Source organism: Hyla sarda, chromosome 8, assembly GCF_029499605.1.
Source record: "Hyla sarda isolate aHylSar1 chromosome 8, aHylSar1.hap1, whole genome shotgun sequence".
In the NCBI taxonomy this organism is placed as follows: Eukaryota; Metazoa; Chordata; class Amphibia; order Anura; family Hylidae; genus Hyla; species Hyla sarda.
The window spans coordinates 62,176,281-62,201,875 of NC_079196.1; the positions used below are offsets into that span (position 1 = coordinate 62,176,281).

General features: G+C 45.9%; 1 protein-coding gene across 1 annotated transcript in view; it reads left to right on the forward strand.

The window, feature by feature from the left end:
* The first annotated feature begins 8,669 nt into the window (after positions 1-8,669).
* The window catches only part of OSBPL6 (oxysterol binding protein like 6), a 282,887-nt gene continuing 265,961 nt past the window's right edge, over positions 8,670-25,595 (forward strand). The window contains 1 exon segment of the mRNA XM_056536461.1: positions 8,670-8,917. The gene's annotated coding sequence lies outside the window, so the exon portion shown is untranslated.

The following is a 25,595-nucleotide window of genomic DNA, read 5'->3' on the forward strand; positions in this document are numbered from 1 at the left end:
TAGGTGTAGAAGAGGGGACATGGGTGACAGAGGGGTGTAGAGGAGTGTACATGGGTGATAGAGGGGTGTAGAAGAGTGGACATGGGTGACAGAGGGGTGTAGAGGAGTGTACATGGGTGGCAGAGGGGTGTAGAGGAGTGGACATGGGTGACAGGGGTGTAGAAGAGTGGACATGGTTGACAGAGGGGTGTAGAGGAGTGGACATGGGTGACAGGGGTGTAGAAGAGTGGACATGGTTGACAGAGGGGTGTAGAGGAGTGGACATGGGTGACAGGGGTGTAGAAGAGTTGACATGGTTGACAGAGGAGTGTAGAGGAGTGTACATGGGTGACAGAGGGGTGTAGAGGAGTGTACATGGGTGGCAGAGGGGTGTAGAGGAGTATACATGGGAGACAGAGGGGTGTAGAGGAGTGTACATGGGTGACAGAGGGGTGTAAAGGAGTGTACATGGGTGACAGAAGGGTGTAGAGGAATGCACATGGGTGGTAGAGGGGTGTAAAGGAGTGTACATGGGTGACAGAGGGGTGTAGAGGAGTGTACATGGGTGACAGAGGGGTATAGAGGAGTGCACATGGGTGGCAGAGGGGTGTAAAGGAGTGTACATGGGTGACAGAGGGGTGTAGGGGAGTGTACATGGGTGACAGAGGGGTGTAGAGGAGTGTACATTGGTGACAGACGGGTGTAGAGGAGTGTACATGGGTGACAGAGGGGTGTAGAGGAGTGTATATGGGTGACAGAAGTGTGTGGAGGAGTGTACATGGGTGACAGACGGGTGTAGAGGAGTGTACATGGATGACAGAAAGGTGTAGAGGAGTGTACATGGGTGACAGATAGGTGTAGAAGAGGGGACAGGGGTGACAGAGGGGTGTAGAGGAGTGTACATGGATGACAGAAAGGTGTAGAGGAGTGTACATGGGTGACAGAGGGGTGTAGAAGAGTGGACATGGGTGACAGAGGGGTGTAGAGGAGTGTAGAGGAGTGGACATGGGTGACAGGGGTGTAGAAGAGTGGACATGGTTGACAGAGGAGTGTAGAGGAGTGTACATGGGTGACGGAGGGATGTAGAGGAGTGTATTCTGAGAGTGTGATGTGACCGAGCGTCATTACGCGCGTAGCTGTGCTTGCTCTTATCTGGGAAAGGTGCTGCCCTAAGTCCCCGGCAACTAAAAAGGTACCAGCCGGGGGTGGGGGTTGTCTAATCTGTGGGTACTACCTGTCTACTGGGGGGGGGGTTTCTAATCTGGATGTACTACCTGTCTGCTGGGGGGTCTAATCTGGTGGTACTACCTGTCTATTGGGGGGGGGGGTTCTAATCCGAGGGTACTACCTGTCTACTGGGGGAGGGGTCTAATTTGGAGTACTACGTGTCTACTGGGGGGGGGGGGGGGGTCTAATCTGGGTGTACTACCTGTCTACTGGGGGGTCTAATCTGGTGGTACTACCTGTCTATTGGGGGGGGTCTAATCCCTGGGTACTACCTGTCTACTGGTGGAGGGGTCTAATTTGGGGGTACTACCTGCCTAATAATACATTTTGATAATTTTTCATAATATTTTTATGACCATATTTCATAATTCTTAACCCCTTAAGGACCAGAGCATTTTTTGCAAATCTGACCACTGTCACTTTAAGCATTAATAACTCTGAGATGCTTGGACTTATGAATTTGATTCCGAGATAATTTTTTCGTGACATATTCTACTTTATCCTGGTGGTAAATTTTTGTCGATACTTGCATCATTTCTTGGTGAAAAATTCCAAAATTTGATGAAAAATGTGAAAAGTTTGCATTTTTCGAACTTTGAAGCTCTCTGCTTGTAAGGAAAATAGACTTCCCAAATAAATGATATATTCATTCACATATACAATATGTCTACTTTATGTTGGCATCATACGGGAGATATCTTTATATTATTATATTATATACAATATATTATGTTGGCATCATACGGGAGATATCTTTATATTATTATATTATATACAATATATTATGTTGGCATCATACGGGAGATATCTTTATATTATTATATTATATACAATATATTATGTTGGCATCATACGGGAGATATCTTTATATTATTATATTATATACAATATATTATGTTGGCATCATACGGGAGATATCTTTATATTATTATATTATATACAATATATTATGTTTGCATCATAAAGTTGACATGGTTTTTACTTTTGGAAGACATCAGAGGGCTTCATAGTTCAGCATCAATTTTCCAATTTTTCACAAAATTTTCAAAATCGGAATTTTTCAGAGACCATGTCAGTTTTGAAGTGGATTTGAATGTCCTTCATATTAGAAATACCCCACAAAGGACCCCATTATAAAAACTGCACCCCTCAAAGTATTCAAAATGACATTCAAAATGTTTGTTTACCCTTTAGGTGTTTCACAGGAATAGCAGCAAAGTGAAGGAAATTTTTTACACTAACATGTTCTTGTAGACCCAGTTTATGAATTTTAACAAGGGGTAAAAGGAGAGAAATCCCCCCAAATGTGTAACCCAATTTCTCTCGAGTAAGGATATACCTCATATGTGTGTGTAAAGTGTTCGGAGGGCGCAGTAGAGGGCTCAGAAGGGAAGGAGCAACAATGGGATTTTGGAGAGTGAATTTTGCTGAAATGGTTATTGGGGGGCATGTCACATTTAGGAAGCCCCTATGGTGCCATAACAGCAGAAAAGCCCCCACATGGCATACTATTTTAAAAACTACACCCCTCAAGGCACACAACAAGGGCGGTACATTCACATGGGGGGGGGGGGGGGTGATCTTCACTGCTGCTTCTAGGAGTTTTAAAACTACAACTCCCAGCATGCCCAGACAGATTTTCGCTGTCTGGGCATGCTGGGAGTTGTAGTTTTGCAACATCTGGAGGGCCACAGTTTGGAGACGACTGTGCAGTGGTCTCCAATCTGTGCTCTTCCAGAAGTTGCAAAACTACAACTCCCAGCATGCCCTTTGGCTGTCCGTGCATGCTGGGGGTTGTAGTTATGCAACAGCTGGAGGCACACTGGTTGCAAAACACTGAGAGTTTGTTACTTAATCAGTGTTTCGCAACCTGTGTGCCTCCAGCTGTTGCTAAACTACAACTCCCAGCATGCATGGTCTGTCAGTGCATGCTGGGAGTTATAGTTTTGCAACAGCTGGAGGCACATGGGTTGGGAAACACTGAGTTAGGAAACAGACAATGCATCCCAACCAGTGTGCCTCCAGTTGTTGCAAAACTACAACTCCAAGCATGCCCAGACAGTCCAGGCATGCTGGGAGTTGTGGTTTTGCAAGTTCTGGAAGAGCACAGATTGGAGACCACTGCACAGTCGTCTCCAAACTGTGGCCCTCCAGATGTTGCAAAACTACAACTCCCAGCATGCCCAGACAGCGAAAATCTGTCTGGGCATGCTGGGAGTTGTAGTTTTAAAACTCCTAGAAGCAGCAGTGAAGATCACATTACAGCGATCTTCACTGCTGTGTCTGATGCCACAGCTGCCTCCTTCACTTGTGCCTGCCGCCGGTCCCGGTCCCAGGTATGTGCCGCTTTCCGCCCCCTCCCCCCCCTCCCCCCCCCCCCCCCCCCGCAGCACTCATCTGCCCCCGCTCTGCCCGACTTCTAGGGACGGGCAGACCGAGGGAAATGAACTTTAACTCCCCCAGTCAGCTGAGACACTGTGATTGTTCCACAGGGACCAATCACAGTGATTGCTGACTAGGACCATCCACAGATGGTCCTGGGGGGGCTTGCAGAAGTTGTCTCCTGCTGGTAACAGCGGGACTTCTGCCAGTTAACCCATGCGATGCCACGCATCGCCAGTATAACTGAATGCCTTTTATAAACGGCGGAATGCATGAAGGACCTGCCCAATCCGCTGTTTATATAAGGCATTCTGCGGGAAGGGGTTAGTTGAGTTATTACCGTACGACAAAGTGCTCCACCAATCAGAGGCTTAGCAGTGCTATTGGCTGCCTGGGCATGCTGGGAGTTGTAGTTATGTGAAACCATATTCAACTGTGGCTCTTCATACATTTGGGGCACCTTACTCCTAGATATTTCTGTTTCTCACTGACATATAAAACACTGATTTATAATAAATTCCCTATTTTGTCTATTATTTTGTAATTACAACTATTGGAATTTTTGTCAAATAAAAATGTTTATTCATCTTTTCCAGTGTTCATACATACAGGTTGGTGGTGAATGCCCATAGTATACTGGCGATGATGGTAATGACACCTTTAATCTCGGGGATATTGACAATTAGGATGGCAACGGTGACCCGTCCCAGGAACTGTCTGACCGAGTTAATATAGTCCATCGGTCCGGTGATGCTGGTCACTATCCCCCTTGGCATAACCCACGTCAGAAGCTGGAGTGTGATGGCGATCCAGGTGAGCCTGTCACTGATGAAGCCGATCCAGCTGATGGCGGTGGGGTTACAGATCACGTAAAGAAGCTCTATAGTGCTGTTGGTGGTAATCCAGGTCACAAACTCATTGACTGGGTTCATCCAGGCAAGCAGGGAGCTGCTGGTGATGGTGGGGATCCAGAAGATCAAGTCAGTGGTGGTGTCTATCCAGGACAGCAGGTCACTGATGATAGTAGCAAACGAGATCAGGTCGTCAACAGCATCTATGAACCGGTCCAGCAGGTTGTTATTGATGGGAATATAGCATAGCAGGCAGATGATCATGTCACCATAAGTGCTGATCCAGCCAAGATAGTTTTTGATGATGGCCGCCCCGCTCTGCAGGTTGTTGGTAATGGAATCCCAGTTGATCGCGTCGTTGCTGGCAGTGGTGTCATTACTCCCCAGGACAGGGGTGATCTTTCTGATCCTGGTCCTGGTCCTGGTCCAGATGGGACACTTCATGTCGCTGCTGGCAGAGGTTTGATTACTCACCAGGACAGGGGTGATCTTTCTGATCCTGGTCCTCGTCCAGATGGGACACTTCATGTCGCTGTTGGTAGTATTCAAGCTGGGCAGATCTCTGATGGTATCGTTCTGCCCTTGCAGGTGGCTGGAGGTGATATTCCGGCTCGGTTGGTTGCTGGTGATTTCAAACCAGAAACTCGGGCCGGTGGTGAAGAGGGAACCCAGGAGGATGGTAACTGTCCAGCACATGCTACAGGCCAAATTGACCTCATCCCTGCTGATGTGGTCCCCTCGAATCATGATAAAATAAAATAAAAAGCGCAAGGAAACAATATAGAAACACTAGTGCTCGCTAGATTGCAGTCCTCAGAATAAGGCCTCTGGGGCTCTGCACCTCTTTTTCCAGCTATCACCATTTGTGAAGTCACATGTGTGATGTCATACGGAATGTCACTGCTCTGAGGACAGGTGTAGACATGGACATTTACATCCATTTGTTTTATAGGATGAAATAAGCTTTTGATTATTAAATAAAGGTATAGAAAACTCTGGGTGTAGGGTGTTTTTTTTGGGGGGGGGCGCGGTGACTTTATACGGAGGACTGGGTATTTGGGTGGGAAGGAACGTCACTTTATAACAGAGGACATACAAATATAATATAATGTACAAATATAAATATTAATAAAATTCTGTCAAAAAGTCCAACGTTATCTACAGATTTGGGTAGTCTGGCAGGAGGATTCCTCATTTTTGAGAATAGGAGGAGGAGGAAAGTGATTGTGGGGGAAGAATACACAGCTCCCGGATTGATCAGAACACTACAGCTCTGCTTCATTGGGAGTAGTCACCGGCACCCCAACCCACATGTTTCTTTTTTTCCCCTATATATTGCAACTTATCCCTTCTAAAAATATACCTACAAACGCCAAAAGCGTAACACATTGTAACCCCGACACCAAATAAAGTACAAATCGATGTATGAAAATACCGTATATATTTTTTATTAATAAAAGAACATGATTCTAAAAATGTACATAATAGACGGAATTAAATAAAAATGTATATAAACTGTATACTCATTATCGCCCTCCAGTTTATAGAATCATTGGGGGAGATTTCTCATTAGGGTCTATTGTAGACACAGATCTGCCCCTTTACACCTCTTGTCTAACACTCTTGCTCAAAAATTGTCAAAAGTTGTGCACGTCCTTTGATAAATTTTGCGCAAATATGGAAACACCCCCCTGGCTCTACCGTGCACTCCTTCTCTACCTCCACGGCACTGCTCACATAGCTAGAAGTGCTGGAGCAGCAGTTTGCGCCGAACAAAACTCTGCACAATAGTAAAATCATAAATATTTATAAAGTACACAGAGGGGAGATTCTGAAAGAATTTTGCGGCACAAAAAAATCTATTTTGCGCCAAATTTTTTGCGCAAAAAGTATCAAACCCATTTTCAAAGAGCTTTGTGCCGCGGTTTACATCGTTCATGTCAGTTTTGTAAAAGTGGGCGTGTCCACGTATATTTTCTGCTTTACATGATATTTTCAAAGGGGTGAGAGTCCAGTTTACATCAAAAATTTCACACTAAAAATCACAGAAATTGTGTTGTAGTTTTACTGTTTTTAGTTTTTTTTTTTCTTAGTTGTTTTGGGAAAAGGTGTTATTTAAGTAATTATATAAAAAAAAAGAAACAATTATTATTGAAAAAATATATATTTATTTTATTTTTTTCTTGGTCCCTGCACCTGCACTCACATTTAACCTGTTGGGGACGAAGGGCATATGCATACGCCCTTGTGTCCTGGTACTTAAGGACGAAGGGCATATCCATACGCCCGTGGGAATTTCGGTCCCCGCCACGTGCCGGGCGGGGAGCGGACCTGGGTGACTGCTGATATCTATTAGCAGGCACCCCGCGCAAATGCCCAGGGGGGGGGTCATCAGACCCCCCCATGTCAGCGATCGGCGCAAATCACAAGTGAATTCACACTTGCGATTTGCCCCGATTCCGGGTCATTACAGGTCTATGGTGACCCGGAATATAAGAGGGATCGCGGTTGTCTAAGACACCTACGATCCCCCTGAAGGCATAGGAGTGAGGTGGCAGGGGTGCCACTCCTCCTATCCCTGCTATTGGTGGTCTAGACGCGACCACCAATAGCAGATCAGGGGCGGGGGGGGTTAACTTTCGTTTTCCCCATCCTGCCCACCCACAATAGGCGGGGCAGGACGGGGAGCCGAAGGGGACCGGCGCCAAAGATCCACTTACCTGTCCGGAGGCAGCGGGCGACGGCGATCGGCGGGCGGTGACATCGCGCGGCAAAAGAGGACGGCTCCCTGGATCCTACAGAAGCCGGTAAGTTGCCTAGCAACATCTGGAGGGCTACAGTGGTCTCTAACCTGTAGCCCTCCAGATGTTGCTAAACTACAACTCCCAGCATGCCCAGACAGCTGTTTGGGCATGCTGAAATATGTATTTTTGCAACAGCTGGAGGACTGCAGTTTGAGACCACTATACAGTGGTCTCTAAACTGTATCCTTCCAGAACTTGCAAAACTACAACTCCTAGCATGCCCAAACAGCTCTTTTCTGTCTTTTGCAGGATTTGTAGTTTTGCAACATCTGGAGGGTCACAGTTTGGAGATCACTGTGCAGTGGTCTATAAACTGTAGCCCTCCAGATGTTGCAAAACTGCAAATCCCAGCATGCCCAAATAGCAAACAGCTGTCTCAGCATGCTGGGAGTTGTAGTTGCGCACCTCCAGCTGTTGCATAACTGCATCTCCCAGCATGCCCTTCGGCGAGCAGTACATGCTGGGAGTTGTAGTCTTGCAACAACTGGAGGCACACTCATTGGGAAATACAGGAAACAGAACTTAACTGAAGGTTTTCCAACCAGTGTGCCTCCAGCTGTTGCAAAAGTACAACTCCCAGCATGCACAGTCTGTCAGTACATGCTGGGAGTTCTAGTTTTGCAACAGCTGGAGGTGCCCTGGTTGGGAAACACTGGTCTATGTAGGGGACAGGAGTTTCTTCGGGGTCCTGTACAGTACACACAATTTCCTAAAAAATTTAAATGGAGCCGCCCTTACTTGGTGTCCAAAGGAGCAGCTAACTGTGAAATAGGTTAAGAGGAGTACTGAACATGTAATACCGCCCTTTACTGTAGGGGGCACTACCAGACAGGAATTCAGTGCATGTGCTTCAGTACTACAGTGCACGCGCTAATACAGGGGTTTTACCAGTGAATATCCATTCTGATTGGTCGGTTCTTCCAGCTATTCTCCTAGATCTGGACTGTCCGTAACATTGTATGTTGAGTCTGGTTTCAAGTTATAATGGTCCAGAAAAGACCATTGTATGTTGAAACTATTGTATGTTGAGGCCATTGTAAGTTGAGGGATCACTGTATATATATATATATTTTTTTTTTTTTATATAATTATATATTATAGTGAATCCTGTAGCAGAAAAACAAAAATTATCCTACTGGAAATGGAGTATACTTGTAAAAATGAAGAAATGTGTTTATAGTTGAAACAAAATGATACCTCCACCAATAGTTTGCTGCTTAGACTCCAGAGCAGCATTGAATAAGGATGTGTTTGCATGAAGCCATATAGACGCAGCCCAGTGTGCACCCTGTACACACCTGCAGTGCACTGTGCTGCATGTCCTGGTTATACTGATGATCAGCAGCCAGATCCATGTGCTCCACTCTCCAGCTCTTCCTCCCAGCTCCTCTGTCCCTATAGGATTGCACATGCCTCTCACTGCAGGGAGGAGCAATCGGTTACCCGGCTCGGAACTGCAGAGGAGAGGGGCACAGGAAAGCAGAGAGGATTGTGCAGGGGGCACAGACTGGAGCCCGGCCAAGGGAGCAGTGTATTGTAGCAGGAGACTGATGCAGTTCATGAGATCCAGTGATCCTCCCCAGTGCCCTTGACTGTATAGTGTGAGGCTTTGCTGCAGGTGACAGATCTGTCTGGCTGCTCTGAGGATTTTCCTCTGCTGCATCACTATCTCTGGTAAGTACATGTCATCTGATCTGGTGCCCACCCCTTTATTGTGTTCTGTCCAGGGTCCTAATACAATGCATGAGGGGCTGCACATTGCAGTGGCTGCTACAGAACCTCAGGACCACAGACCAATGTAATTGATGACCATTACTGCAGTCTTCCCTTCCCTCCCCATGAAAGGGTTTAGAGGGGGGTGGGGGCTTACATTACAAGCAGACCCCACTAGTTATGTAAAAAGTTCTGTATTCAGCATTAGGTGGGGGTGAACTTGGCACACGGATCACCCAGTTTGTGCCCACCGGCGCCTGAGCACCGCAGTCAGACATACATTTATTTATTTCACTCTGCTGCATGACAGCTCACAAGTCATGGACCCTAATGGAGTGCTGGCTGCATGCTCCTAGAGTTGTGTCCTCCACGCCGATGATGTCATCATTGGTATTCCCCCCCCCCCCCCCCCCAAAAGCTGTGGAATGAGCACGGTGTGGGGTAAACATGACGTCATGCAATTTCTTCGAAATAGAACATGAAAGACCATATATAGTGATTGGGTATATCAAATGGGGTTTTGCGTTTGTCATGATGTTTTGTGTGTTATGGGAAAAAGTGCAGTGCTGGGGACGATGTTATGGGCGCAGAAAAGTTTTGTATATGTTAAGGCAGAAATAAGTGTTACATTTAGTAATACGGTAATGTGTAATACATTATCTAGTCCAATCTGAATCTCTCTAAATAGTTATGGCTAGTACTATAATTTCATACACTGCACAGGAGTTAAACAAATCTGTTGCCCATTAAGTATCATATTGTATTTTTACTATACGTTATCTTTATTTTTAATAGGCGTAGAAGAGTGTTTCGCAACCGGTCTGCCTCCAGCTGTTGCAAAACTACAACTCCCAGCATTACTCCTAACAAGATAGATAAATAGATTAGAGAGAAAGATGTTATATGCCATGCATTAAAGCAGTATTTTCCAAACAGTGTGTCTCCAGCTGTTACAAAACTACAACTCCCAGCATTACTCCTAACAAGATAGATAAATAGATTAGAGAGAAAGATGTTATATGCCATGCATTAGAGCAGTATTTTCCAAACAGTGTGTCTCCAGCTGTTACAAAACTACAACTCCCAGCATTACTCCTAACAAGATAGATAAATAGATTAGAGAGAAAGATGTTATATGCCATGCATTAGAGCAGTATTTTCCAAACAGTGTGTCTCCAGCTGTTACAAAACTACAACTCCCAGCATGCCCGGACAGCCTTCGGCTGTCCGGGCATGCTGGGAGTTGTAGTTTTGCAACAGCTGGAGGCAGGCCGGTTGCGAAACACTGGACTAGAATATGACTTATCTAAGCTGGTTGTTCAGTACCCTAAGCCACATAATAATATTAATAACAATTTTTTATAAATTTCTCAGGTTGCTCCTTTTTTACCAGTTTTGGAAGCACCTTTTAAAGGAGTACTCCGGTGGAAAACTTTTCTATTTATTTATTTATTTTTATTATTAAATCAACTGGTGCCAGAAAGTTAAACTGATTTGTAAATTACTTCTATAAAAAAAAAAATCTTAATCCTTCCAGTACTTATTAGCTGCTGAATACTGCAGAGGAAATTCTTTTCATTTTGGAACACAGTGCTCTCTGCTGACACCTTTGTCCAGAGCAGCATATGTTTGCTATGGGGATTTTCTCCTACTCTAGACAGTTCTTAAAGGGTAGCTCCCACCATCACTTTTTTTTCTTTTTTCTGTCCCTGCCTATATTTTACATATTAAAAATGCCTTTTTGTCTGCCTGGTAGTGTGCTCACTACCAGACAGACTTCCCCAGCAGGCACCACGTCACTGATGCCTGCCCGCACAGCCCGCAACCCCCCCCGGCTCCGCTCAACCCACTCCCCCTCCCCAACCCCCTTAGTTCACCTATTCAGTGTCCCTCCAGCTGTTTCCCCACTACAACTCCCAGCTTGCCTTGACATCTATTGGCTGTAAGGGCATGCTGGGAGTTGTAGTGGGGAAACTGGAGGCATACTGTATAGGTGAACACGCAACCCCGACCCCCCCCCCCCCCCGGCATAATACTTTACCTTGTCCCCGGGAGCCTGCGCGCATTCAATTCCTTCAAAGCGCTCGCTCCCGCCTGTCTGATTGACAGGTGGGAGCGAGCACCGCAGTGACTGAATTTCGACTCATTGCCAGGCTTAAATGAGTCGAAATTCTGTAGTGACGTCACTGCCGAATGCATTTGGCCACTAGGAGGGGGACCCCTAGTGGCCGAATTTAAAAGTGATTTTTAAACTGGTTTAAAATCACTTTTTTTTTTATTAAAGTATATTAGAGATATGTTGTAGTACTTATAGGGGTACTCCGCCCCTGGCATCTTATCCCCTATCCAAAGGATAGGGGATAAGATGTTAGATCGCCACGGTCCCGCTGCTGGGGACCCCCGGAATTGCCGCTGCGGCACCCCGCAATCATTACTGCACAGAAAGAGTTCGCTCTGTGCGTAATGACGGGCGATACAGGGGTCAGAGCAGCGTGACGTCATGGCTCCGCCCCTCATGACATCACGGCCCGTCCCCTTAATGCAAATCTATGGCAGTGGGTGTGACGACCGCCACGCCCCCTCCCATAGACTTGTATTGACGAGGGGCGGAGCCATGACGTAACTATGCTCCGGCCCCTGTATTGCCTGTCATTACGTGCAGAGCGATCTCGCTCTGCGCAGTAATGATAGCGGGGTGCTGCAGCAGCGATCCCCGGGGTCCCCAGCAGCGGGACCCCGGCGACCTGACATCTTATCCCCTATCCTTTGGATAGGGGATAAGATGTCTAGGGGCGGAGTACCCCTTTAAGTACTACAACATATCAATTTTTTTATTTCATGACCGTGCCCATTTAAAATGGTCAGAGATGTCAGCAGAGAGCACTGTGTTCATGATGTCAGCAGAGAGCTCTGTGTTCCAAAAAGAAAATAATTTCTTCTGTAGTATTCAGCAACTAATAAGTACTGGAAGGATTAAGATTTTTTAATAGAAGTAATTTGCAAATATGTTTAACTTTCTTGCACCAGTTTATAAAAAAAAAAAAAATCCACCAGAGTACCCTTTTAAAGGAGATCTGCAGCTGTAGACACTTATACCCTATCCACAGGATAGAGGATAAGTGTTTGATCTTGGGGGGGGGGGGTACGATCGAAGGGACCCCCGCGATCTCCTGTACGGGGACTCGGCACTACCGCGGCTCTGCGCCTCGACAACACGCCCCCTCCATACAGCTCTATGGGAGAGGCGGGGATGCTGGGCACTGCATCTCTGCCTCTCCCAAAGACATACATGAAGGGAGCTGCGGCCGACACGCTTCCTGCACTAGAGAGCCGTGGCAGAGCTGTGCCCACATATAGTAGATCATTGGGGGGTCTAGTAGATCATTGTGGATAGGGAATAAGTGTTTTATGGCTGCAGATCTCCTTTAACAGTGGTATAGTCACCAGACTTCCAATGTATCTTTTTCTGTTCTACAGTCCACATGGTATAGCCTATGGCAGGACAAACTCACAGTGCAAGGTATTAGTAGGTTTGGCAGTTTTAGTGCTGAAACCTATAACAACATATTCTTAATCCTATAGAACCTCTTTAAAGTGGTTGTCTTAAATCTGGCTCGTATGTCCTTTAGGCCATGTTGACACGATACAATTTCTGTGTGCGATTCCGCAGCAGCAGAGTCCCATTGATATCATTGGGATTCTGCCTCGCTGTTCACATAGCAGAATGTCTGCACAAAAATTCAAATTCCGGTGTCTGCAGAAAGGATAGACATGTCTATGAGACTGTGCATTTCCGAGCGGTCCTAGCACCGGTGTGTTTTGCCTCTCTGTCACGGGAGATTTTCTGTGCGGACATATCCACAGGGGACCCATCAGGATACCTTTACTGTGCCATATTAAAGAGCTGTTTACATTACAGGTCTTTAGGCTATTGGCCAATAACATCCTGTGGGCCCTTGTATATGCCCCACCCTAGGGTCACATCTGCATCAGAGGCTCTGTTCGGGACCTCCTTTCCAGATCCTGTTTAAGACCAGTATACGTAGCAGGTACGCAGGGCCGTCTCTGCCTATAGGCAAAATAGGCAGCTGCCTAGAGCCCCTTTCCATGGGGGCGCCGCTCTGCCTGCTGCAATAGAGTAAGCCAACATCCGAAGCACCTGCCCATCAAGCTTGGGGTCCAGCTGCTGAGATCTCGCTAAACAATAAAATGAGGGGAGAGAAGCCCCTGGTTAAGTATCCTTTCTAGGAGAAATATACAGATATACTTTGTGTGGATATGTGTTATTTCACAAAAGTGAGTACACCCCTCACATTGTTGTAACTATTATACAGTTTCATGTGAATACACTAAAGAAATGAAACTCTAGTAAGTATGCATTAGAGATGAGCGAATTTCCAGTAAATTCGATTCGTCACAAACTTCTCAGCTCGGCGGTTGCTGACTTTTCCTGCATAAATTAGTTCAGCTTTCCGGTGCTCCGGTGGGCTGGAAAAGGTGGATACAGTCCTAGGAAAGAGTCTCCTAGGACTGTATCCACCTTTTCCAGCCCACCGGAGCACCGGAAAGCTGAACTAATTTACACAGGATAAGTCATCAACTGCCGAGCCGAGAAGTTTGTGACGAATCGAATTTACTGTAAGTTCGCTCATCTCTAGTATGCATGTTAAATAACAGTATGTCCGCTCCCTTTCTATAACGCAATAATAGCGGGTCGGGCCCGGCCTGGACCCGTGGCTAATAGTGCGTGTCATGATTATCCCTTTAAATGCTATTATCCTTTTAGACCCGGCGTTCAAAGTTGATCGCTGCATCGCGTAAACTACTCCCGGCTAGCTCGTGGCTTCCCGAACAGCACACAAGGAGGGCCCCTACCTTCCTCCTCGCTGTCCGATCCCCGAATGACTGCTCAGTGCCTGAGATCCAGGAATGAGCAGTCAAGCGGCAGAATCATTGATAAATATTAACCTATGGGATAACAATGTTCAATGTAAAAGATCAGTGCTTGTAGCTTGAGGAAGTGCCAGATCGGCACGAAACTGAGCTGTCCTACCCCCCACCCCCTGCCTCATTTTCTGCCCTTCCCTGCTGCATTATGTGTCTTCTATGATTTCCTGACGGAATAAACAGAAGTTCCTGCAGAATGGTGAGTCGCCGAGTCTTTTCTTCTATTCCGTGCATTTGAATGAGATTTCTACACTCTCTGCACCACCTGAATCTGCTATTGAACTGTCCAGTGTTACTTTTTGGTTATTGCCCCTTACGTGGTTTCAGCATTGCGGTGGTGCTCGACCCCCCCCCTATCGTTCTTATCAGTGGTCGTAAAAGATCAGTGTGTGCAGTGTTATAGTCCCCTATGGGGGCTATAATATTGAAGAAAAAAAAAAAGTTAATAAAGATCATTTAACCCCTTCCCTAATAAGTTTCAATCAGCCCCCTTTTCCCATAAAAAAAAGTGTAAATATATGTTTTATCCCCGCATGTGTAAATGTCCGAACTATAAAAATATATTAGCATGTACAGAAGAAAAGATCGGAGCACTCACCCAGAAGCTTACAAAATCTTCAGGCTTTATTCAATGTTGGAGCAGGTTACAAACACAGTGCGTAACCTGCTCCAACATTGAATAAAGCCTGAAGATTTTGTAAGCTTCTACTGGGTGAGTGCTCCGATCTTTTCTTCTGTACATGCTATTGCCTATGTTTTATATCAGCCCGTGTAGCACCACCCATAGCTTCACACCAGGAGTTCAGGACATTCACAGCTGCCGTAGTGGGCATCCTAACTAAGGAACTCCAGCGGTGCCAAGGTTCTTTTTCTCTCCCATGTTGCATATAAAAATATATTGTTAATTAAACCGCATGGTCAATGGCGTATGCGCAAAAAAATTCCAAAGTTCAAAATAACGTATTTTTGGTCACTTTTTATATCATGAAAAAATGAATAAAAAGCGTTAAAAAGACAGATCAAAACCACTAAAAACTTCAGATCACGGCGCAAAAAATGAGCCCTCATACCACCCCATACATGGAAAAATAAAAAAGTTATAGGGGTCAGTAGATTTCAATTTTAATTGTATTAATTTTCGTGCATGTATTTATGATTTTTTTCAGAAGTCCGACAAAATCAAATCTACCGTTTTTATTGGGTACACCATGAACCGGCCTATAACAAAGGTTTTTTACCAAATATTTTTACCAAAATATCCTTGGAAAAATGAGGGTGCGTGTGTGTGCAGGTGTACCGCGATAAACTGTTTCTGGCGGCTTCTGCAGTTCAATGATTTAAAGCAATCGCTTTAAATCATTGACGTGCAGTGGCTTCTGTGGAGCCAGAGTGCCGCTGCTCTATTCCCTCCCCGGTTTTATAGTTATATGTCCCGCCACCGCCACTGCCCAATTCCCTCCCCGTCCCCAGTTTTAAAGTTACATGTGCCCTGGGGATTGCGGTCCTTCATGCTCCGGCGGTCTCCTGAGCTGTCACTGTGCGCGCGCACTGACTGACGAGTGATGTCGCGTTGACGACGTCAATCGTCATTGCGCAGCGCACAGTGAGAGCTCAGGAGGCTGCTGGAGCATGAAGGACCGCAATCCCCAGGGCACATGTAACTATAAAACTGGGGACGGGGAGGGAATTGGGCAGTGGCAGTGGGACTCTGGCCCGGCAGAAGCTGCTGCAGTTCAATGATTGTAGTATGGAACTACAGAATATAGATAAGGTGTCCATTTTTACCAAAATATTTACAGCATAGAAACGGAAGCCACCAAAATTTACAAAATGGTGTTTTTTCTTCAATTTTGTCGCACATTTTTTTTTTCTGTTTTGCCGTAGATTTTTGGGTAAAATTACTGATTTCATTACAAAGTAGAATTGGTGATGCAAAATAAAAGCCATCATATGGATTTTTAGGTGCAAAATTGAAAGAATTATGATTTATTTATTTTTTATTTTTTTTAAAGGTAAGGAGGAAAAAACAGAAGTCCTTAAGGGGTTAAGAGTCCTTAAGTGGTTAATGTTGTGTCCCCTCAAAATAAGAATTCAAATAGAGAAAACAGACATGGTCGCACAGCCACAAAATGCGCCTAGATCTAATGCTTCTCAGCAACATTTGTTAAACTAACAGGTCGTTAGTGTACTTTCTGATCATGAAGTGCAAGCCCACTAGCCACGTCACAGCCACCTGTAAGTAGTGGGTCCCTAATGTTCCTAGCATAAAATGGCATAGCAGTGGGCAGCGACCACCACCACCACAACACCACCATTGCCCACAGGGGGCTCAACCCACTGGCAGAGCAGCCCCAATGCCACTCAAACCAGTCCCAGGGCTGCACCTCCACATAGGCACAGTGCCACGACAGCAATGGACATTGCACAGCACCACACCAGTGGGAACAAGGTGTAAAGGCTCACTTACCATGTGCTCCCAGTCAGACTGGGAGGCTGCCAGAAAGGAAGGGGCCTGTGCAGCTTCCTGATAATTTATATAGGGCTGGGCTGAGGGGGAGGGGCAGAGTGCAGACCAAGTAAAAAAAAAAAAAAAAAAAAAAAAAAAATAGGGGATAGAAAACACAATGTGAATCTAAACAGAGAAAACAGACATGGTCGAACATCCACAACATGCACAATGATCTAAAGCTTCTCAGCAACATTTATTAATCTAAAAGGTCATTGGTGTACTTTATGATCATGAAGTGCAAGCCCACTAGCCATGTCACGGCCACCTGTAAGTAGTGGGTCCCTAACATCCCTAGCATAAAATGGCGCAGAACTGAGTAGCGACCACCACCGCCGCAACACCAGTGACAACAGGGGGAACGACCCACTGGCAGAGCAGCCCCAATGCCACTCAAACCAGTCCCAGGGCCGCGCCTCCCCATAGACACGGTGCCACGGCAGCAATAGACGCCACACAGCACCACACCACTCTGCCCCCCCTTCAGCCCAGCCCTATATAAATTGGCAGGAAGCTGCACCGGGCCCCTTCCTTTCTGGCAGCCTCCCAGTCTGACTGGGAGCATATGGTAAGTGAGCTTTTACACCTTGTTCACACTGGTGTGGTACTGTGCAATGTCCATTGCTGGCGTGGCACCGTGTCTATGGGGAGGCGCGGCCCTGGGACTGGTTTGTGTGGTATTGGGGCTGCTCTGCCAGCGGATTGTTCCCCCTGTGGGTACTGGTGTTGCGGCGGTGGTGGTCGCAGCCCAGTGCTAGGACATTTTATGCTAGGGACATTAGGGACCCACTACTTACAGGTGGCCGTGATGTGGCTAGTGGGCTTGCACTTCATGTTTATAAAGTACACTAACGACCTTTTCGTTTAATAAATGTTGCTGAGAAGCATGTTGTAGATGTGCGACCATGTCTGTTTTCTCTATTTGAATTCCCCTCAAAATAACAAAACACAGCCATTAATGTCTAAACCGTGGCAACAAAAGTGAGTACACCCCCTAAGGGAAAATGTCCAGATTGGGCCCAAAGTGTCAATGTTTTTTGTGGCCACTAGAGATGTGCGAACTTACAGTGATTCGATTAGTCACGAACTTCTCGGCTCTGCAGCTGCTGACTTTATCCTGCATAAATTAGTTCAGCTTTCAGGTTCTCCAGTGGGCTAGAGACTCCCTCCTAGGACTGTATCCACCTTTTCCATCCCTAGAAGCTAAACAAATTTATGCAGGCTAAAGTCAGCAACTGCCGAGCCGAGAAGTTTGTGACGAATCGAATCACTGTAAGTTTGCTCATCTCTAGTGGCCACCATTAAAGGGTTACATTGGTGGAAACCAATTATTATTATTTTTTTTAAATCAACTGGTGCCAGAAAGTTAAACAGATTTGTAAATTACTTCTATTTTAAAATATTAATCCTTCCAGTACTTATTAGCTGCTGTATGCTCCACAGCAAGTTGTATTTCTTTCTGGAATTCTTTTCTGTCTGATCACAGTGCCCTCTGCTGACACCTCTGTCCATGTCAGGAACTGTCCAGAGTAGGGACAATTCCCCATAGCAAACCTCTCCTGCTCTGTACAGTTCCTGACATGGACAGAGGTGTCAGCAGAGAGCACTGTGGATAGACAGAAAATAACTTCCTCTGTAGCATACAGCAGCTAAGTACTTGAAGGATTAAGATTTTTAAATAGAAGTAATTTACTAGAGATGAGCGAATTTACAGTAAATTTGATTCGTCACGAACTTCTCGGCTCGGCAGTTGATGACTTTTCCTGCATTAATTAGTTCAGCATTCAGGTGCTCCCGTGGGCTGGAAAAGGTGGATACAGTCCTAGGAGACTCTTTCCTAGGACTGAATCCACCTTTTCCAGCCCACCGGAGCACCTGAAGGCTGAACTAATTTATGCAGGAAAAGTCATCAACTGCCGTGCCGAGAAGTTCGTGAGGAATTGAATTTACTGTAAGTTCGCTCATCTCTATAATTTACAAATCTGTTTAACTTTCTGGCAACAGTTGATTTAAAAAAAATAAAATCCTTCTACTCCTTTTTAATTTCCATCACTGTCTTGGGCCTCTTGGGCATGGAGTTCACCAGAGCTTCACAGGATGTCACTGGTGTCCTCTTCCACTCCTTCATGACAAAAACGGAGCTGGTGGATGCTAAGACCTGCGGGGCGACTACGCCCACTTTCTACCAAGCCTGCCCATATATTTTTTTTTTTTTTTTTTTTTTTTTTTAAGTGACAAGGTGGTATAAAACTGCCAAAAAGTTACACATTTTTGCACTAATGAGCTTTGAACAAAAAATTGATGACATTTGTATGCCAAAAGACCCATAACAAATTCCCCCCAATATATTTCTGTGCTGGTGGCCTCTCACCCCAGAGGAAATATATGTCTAAATTTGGCTTCCCCCTGTAATATTCACTGATCACAGGGGTTAAAGAACCCATATCCCGATTCTTCCAAAAAGGAGGTTGTTGATGTGAGACAACTCTAAGTTCCATAAGCAGCTACACAGAGGGGCATCTGCTGGGCTCCCTTTCTTCTGCTTCACACAGGGCAGTTTGGTAAAGTATTTAGCACCGTTTTTAAAAATATATCTTGTAGCCTAGGCAAGAAGTGGATCCTAAGGAACCATTAAACCCTGCGCTAGGCAAACATGACCTTTAAAGAGTACCTGTCACCAAACTAAATATATTGTTCCTTATGTAATTATAAGACACTTTGGTATTACTTGTTGTTACTTACTTAAAGGGGTTATCCACCATTAGGTGATTTTAGTACATACCTGCCAGGCTATTTGGGTATTTCCTGTTGGAGTTTGTTCTATTTAACTACACATCCCATAGTTCCATGTTTGTAAATGTGAAGTTACATTCCTCCCTCCCACGCATCAGCCACCCCCCCCCCCCCCCACGCCTGTTGCAGGACAAATAGGCTCAAAAGATGTTGCTAAATTATCTCTGTCGCTCCACCCATTGAAGCAGACAGGCTCCCTTTGCACAACTGACTAGTAATGTCAGGTCTTGACGCACTGCAACCTGGGAAATCCCGAGTTATCAGAAATTTTGTATGTTGTTAAAAATAAATGTTGGGGCGAAAATCACAGAAGAATTGCGAGACCACCGTCACACACAGATACAGACTCTATATTATGAACCAAACTAACTTTACAGCCCCTGTAGCATAGTCAAATAAAAAATCCTGGAATACCCCTTTAATATTACTTATGGTTAAAATTCTCAACCATTTACATGTTTTTAATGTGATTGAAAAACAGCCACTAGGTGGCTCTGTTCTGTTCCCTGAGCAAGTCAAACAGTTAATTTGGTCTCCTCCCGGCCGGGCAGGAGACCAAACTCAGGAAGTGCGTGCGGGGCATGGCGAGGCACAGCTCTCGCAGGCTTCAGTGATGTCGTACCTGCTGGAGAACGCCCACTTTCTCCTGCAGGGGGCTCACACAATGTGAGCAAGGGGAAAGGTATGATACACAGCTTTTTAAAGCTTGGGAAAAAAAATGTAAGGGCAGGAGGAGTGTTAGGAGTAGTTAGGAAATATAATCTGAGTTAGTTTAGAAAATATGGTTTGATGACAGGTTCTCTTTAACGGGACAATAACATTGTTTTCTGCTCTTTACCAGGTTCCATGTAAGAGACTGAGCTATCGACTCCCATGGCTCTCAATTACTGCAGACTTCTTCTCCACTCTGCCCATTTCTCTGGTGGATTAGAATTCGCTATAGCTCATGGATGTTTTTGTAGCCATTGGTAAAACAAAATTGATTTAAAAAAAGTATAAATTATAAAGGCTTCGATCCATAGGTTCAATAACAAGATAGAAGTAAACTCCGAAACCTTACTACAGCAGAAACCTTGTTCTTATCGAGTCTGAGTTAGAGCTGACTGTAATACACAGTGTTCCTGCTACATGATCTCTACTACTATTTCTTTTTTCGTTGTTTGTTATTGGCAACATACTTTGCAGTGCTCTCTATATAGGTGTCGCCATATTTGCTGAAAACTCATGCATAAAACAATAGTCCTATTTTATCAATTGTGTAGAATGAATATTCATGAGGATGGCGCCTGTCAGTTCAGTGACATTGGGGGGCATTTACTAAGGGGTTTAGTCATTTTTTTCTGACTATTTTTGGCGCAAAATTGTCGCAATTGCGCCTACCCTATAAATTGTGCGACTTTCCCTAGCAAGAGCTAGAAAGTCAAAAAAAAATTTCCCGCTTAATTTACGCAAGTTTTCAGTTTTGACTTGCAGTGGTCAGGAATTTATTAACTGAGACAGTCGCAGTTGCGCAATAAACTGTCGCAACGGCCGTAAAAATTGACTAAATTTACTCCAGCTCCAACATGGAGCAGGAAAAGCTACTGCCGCCCGGGCTCCGACATACTTTCTCCCCACTACCCTCACTGCGCTACCGGGACACTACAGTGATTTATATCCCCCCCTCTCACCTGCCAGCGCCACACAACTCCCATCTGTCTGCTGTAGCAAGACTACAAGTCCCAGCATGCCCTTACAGTGAGGACACGCTGGGAGTTGTAGTCTTGTAGCAGCGGGAGCTGAGCGGCGCGGGCGGGAGACAAGGGGGGGGGGGGGGGTAGCGGGGAGGCCGAATGAGGAGCCCGGGCGGGAGACAAGGGGGGTAGCGGGGAGACCGTATGAGGAGCCCGGGCGGGAGACAAGGGGGGTAGCGGGGAGACCGTATGAGGAGCCCGGGCGGCTGCACTGTAATGTCAGCCCGGGCTCCTGCCCTGAGAGCCATAGGCTTTGGCTGTCAGGGCATGCTGAGTGTTGTAGTTTTGCAACAGCTGGAGGGCCACAGTTTGCAGACCACTGGTGTGTGGTCTGTAAACTGTAGTCCTCCAGCTGTTGCAAAACTAAACAGCTGAAGGGGACCGGCGAAGAAGTTCACTTACCCTTCCGAGGCTCCAGCGACGATCGCTGACGGAGATCGTCGCGCGGCAGTGTCGTGCAGCGCTGGATCCTACGGAAGCCGGTAAGTTGCGCAAGCTTCCCAACCAGGGTGCCTCCAAATGTTGCAAGACTACAACTCCCAGCATGCCTGGACACCCTTTGGCTGTCCGGGCATGCTGGGAGTTGTAGTTTTGCAACAGCTGGAGGCACCCTTGCTGGGAAACACTGGCCTAAAACAGTGTTTCCCAACCAGGGTGCCTCCAGATGTTGCAAGACTACAACTCCCAGCATGCCTGGACAGCCATTGGCTGTCCGGGCATGCTGGGAGTTGTAGTTTTGCAACAGCTGGAGGCACCCTTGTTGGGAAACACTGGCCTAAAACAGTGTTTCCCAACCAGGGTGCCTCCAGATGTTGCAAGACTACAACTCCCAGCATGCCTGGACAGCCATTGGCTGTCCGGGCATGCTGGGAGTTGTAGTTTTGCAACAGCTGGAGGCACCCTTGTTGGGAAACACTGGCCTAAAACAGTGTTTCCCAACCAGGGTGCCTCCAGATGTTGCAAGACTACAACTCCCAGCATGCCTGGACAGCCATTGGCTGTCCAGGCATGCTGGGAGTTGTAGTTTTGCAACAGCTGGAGGGCCACAGTTTGCAGACCCCTGGTTTGTGGTCTGTAAACTGTAGTCCTCCAGCTGTTGCAAAACTAAACAGCTGAAGGGGACCGGCGAAGAAGTTCACTTACCCTTCCGAGGCTCCAGCGACGATCGCTGACGGAGATCGTCGCGTGGCACTGTCGCGCGGCAGTGTCGCGCGGCAGTGTCGTGCAGCGCTGGATCCTACGGAAGCCGGTAAGTTGCGCAAGCTTCCCAACCAGGGTGCCTCCAAATGTTGCAAGACTACAACTCCCAGCATGCCTGGACACCCTTTGGCTGTCCGGGCATGCTGGGAGTTGTAGTTTTGCAACAGCTGGAGGCACCCTTGCTGGGAAACACTGGCCTAAAACAGTGTTTCCCAACCAGGGTGCCTCCAGATGTTGCAAGACTACAACTCCCAGCATGCCTGGACAGCCATTGGCTGTCCAGGCATGCTGGGAGTTGTAGTTTTGCAACAGCTGGAGGGCCACAGTTTGCAGACCCCTGGTTTGTGGTCTGTAAACTGTAGTCCTCCAGCTGTTGCAAAACTAAACAGCTGAAGGGGACCGGCGAAGAAGTTCACTTACCCTTCCGAGGCTCCAGCGACGATCGCTGTCGGAGATCGTCGCGCGGCACTGTCGCGCGGCAGTGTCGCGCGGCAGTGTCGTGCAGCGCTGGATCCTACGGAAGCCGGTAAGTTGCGCAGGCTTCCCAACCAGGGTGCCTCCAGTTGTTGCAAGACTACAACTCCCAGCATGCCTGGACAGCCTTTGACTGTCCAGGCATGCTGGGGCTTGTAGTTTTGCAACATCTGGAGGCACCCTGGTTGGGAAACACTGGCCTAAAACAGTGTTTCCCAACCAGGGTGCCTCCAGATGTTGCAAAACTACAAGTCCCAGGTTGGGAAACACTGTGCCCGGCCTCCGCCCCACCTTACTGTAAGGGCATGCTGGGAGTTGTAGTCCTGCAGCTGGGGGCAGGGGACAAGCTTGTCACATTTATTATCACCTGCTCACACATCTCCTGCACCACACAACTACAACTCCCAGCATGTCTTTACTGTAAGGGCATGCTGGCAGTTGTAGTCGTGCGGGGCGGGAGATGTGTGAGCAGGTGATAATAAATGTACTAACCCATTTTTTTTGTTTTCTTCTCATTTCAGATCCGTTTATCCTGTGGACTCCTTCGGATTCGGTGGACTACTTCGATGACCAGCGTTTTTCTTTGTTTGATTTTAATAAAATGGTTAACGAGGGCTTGGGGGGGAGTGTTTTTTGTAATAAAAATTTTTTAAAACCTGTTGTGTTTTTTTCTTACTTTACTAGACAGGCTTAGTAGTGGAAGCTGTCTTATAGACAGAGTCCATTACTAACCTGGGCTTAGCGCTAGCCACAAAAACAGCTAGTGCTAACCCCCTATTATTACCCCGGTACCCAACGCCACAGGGGTGCCGGGAAGAGCCGGTACCAACAGGCCTGGAGCTTCAAAAATGGCGCTCCTGGGCCTAGGCGGTAACAGGATGGCGTTATTTAGGCTGGGGAGGGCCAGTAACAATTGTCCTCGCCCACCCTGGGAACGTCAGGCTGTTACTGTTTGGTTGGTATTTGGCTGAGAATGAAAATAGGGGGGACCCTAGGCGTGTTTTTTTTTTTTTAAATAAATAATTAAATATATTAAAAAAACGCATAGGGTCCCCCTATTTTTATTCTCAACCAAATACCAACCAAACAGTAACAGCCTGACGTTACCAGGGTGGGCGAGGACCATTGTTACTGGCCCTCCCCAACCTAAATAACGCCAGCCTGTTACCGCCTAGGCCCAGGAGCGCAATTTTTGACGCTCCGGGCCTGTTGGTACCGGCTCTTCCCGGCACCCCTGTGGTGTTGGGTACCGGGGTAATAATTGGGGGTTAGCGCTAGCTGTTTTTGTGGCTAACGCTAAGCCCGGCTTAGTAATGGACTCAGTCTATAAGACAGCTTCCACTACTAAGCCATTCTAGTAAAGTAAAATAAAAAAAAACACAACAGGTTTAAAAAAAATTTATTACAAAAAAACACTCCCCCACAAGCCCTCGTTAACCATTTTATTAACATCAAGCAAAGAAAAACGCTGGTCGTCGAAGTAGTCCACCGAATCCGAAGGAGTCCACAGGATACACAGATCTGTAGAAGAAGTAACCAAAAAAAAAAAGTGTAAGTACATTTAGGGAGAAAAAAACTGTGTTAAAAAAATGTAATAAACACACACACACACACTAAACGCCGTTTACCACTTCTGAGCCATGACTACAATTTACAGTGATCCCTCAACTTACAATGGCCTCAACATACAATAGTTTCAACATACAATGGTCTTTTCTGGACCATCGTAAGTTGAAACCAGACTCAACATACAATGCTACAGACAGTCCAGATCTGTAAAACGTGTCAATGGCTGGAAGAACCAACCAATCAAAATGGGCATTCACTGGTAAAACCCCTGTATTACTGAAGTGTATGCACTGACTGGTATTACATGTTCTGTACACTTTACCTGTATCAGGGTTAGCTGCTCTTTTGGACACCAGGTGAGGGCAACTCCATTACTTGTTTTGGACATTGCCTGTACTGTACAGGACCCCTGAAGAAGCTCCTGTCCTCTACATAGACCAGTGTTTGCCAAGCAGGGTGGCCCCATTTTTTGCAAAACTACAACTCCCAGCATGCCCGGACAGCCTTTGGCTGTCCAGGCATGCTGGGAGTTATAGTTTTGCAACAGCTGGAGGCTCACTGCTTGGGAAACACTGACATAGACAGTGATTTACAGCTCCCAGCAGATCTTTATTACTTTTATATGTAAGGATTTGCTTTATCTCTATTAGTTATCTACTTATTTTTCTTTGTCACTTTTTCCTATTTTGGATGACATTTTGGTGCCTTTAGAACCAATTACCCTGTTTCCATAGAGTTATGGTCTCAACATACAATGGTTTCAACTTACAATGGTTTTCCTGGAACCAAATAATATTGTAACTTGAGGGACCACTGTAGTTATTGAATTATTTAGATGTGGTGAAAAAGCTAAAAAAAAACTCAAAAACAAAAGATCCAGAAGGAAACCAGCAGCCAAACCTATTCAGACAGCAGGAAAAAGGAACAGACTATTTTTTCTACTACATGAAGTAAATTTCCCACTTTTGCCTATGTGTGCCAAATTTATTAATGCCGTGCAACAATTTAGTAAATTTGTCGCACATAGTCAAAAATGAAGTAGAAAAAAACAGGGTAAAAACCAGACTACATAGTAAAAGATTAGTAAATGCCCCCCTTTGTGATTAGCATTGTAGCTTGTCGGCCATATGTTCACTACTGACCAGAGCTCCGTCTAGGTGACTCTTGTATGTTTTTCTAGTAAAATCCGGAAACACGCAAACTTCTTGTAGATGTTGCCTAAGCCAGTTCTCTACAGTCTGAAATGCAACAGTACATGTTCAATTTGCAGTGACATTGGGATATATATATATATATATATAGTGTGTGTGTGTATATATGTGTGTATATATATATATATATATATATATATATATATATATATATCCAAGAAAGTGACTAATGTGAACACACACATTTCTCTGCGGTGTAAACGTAA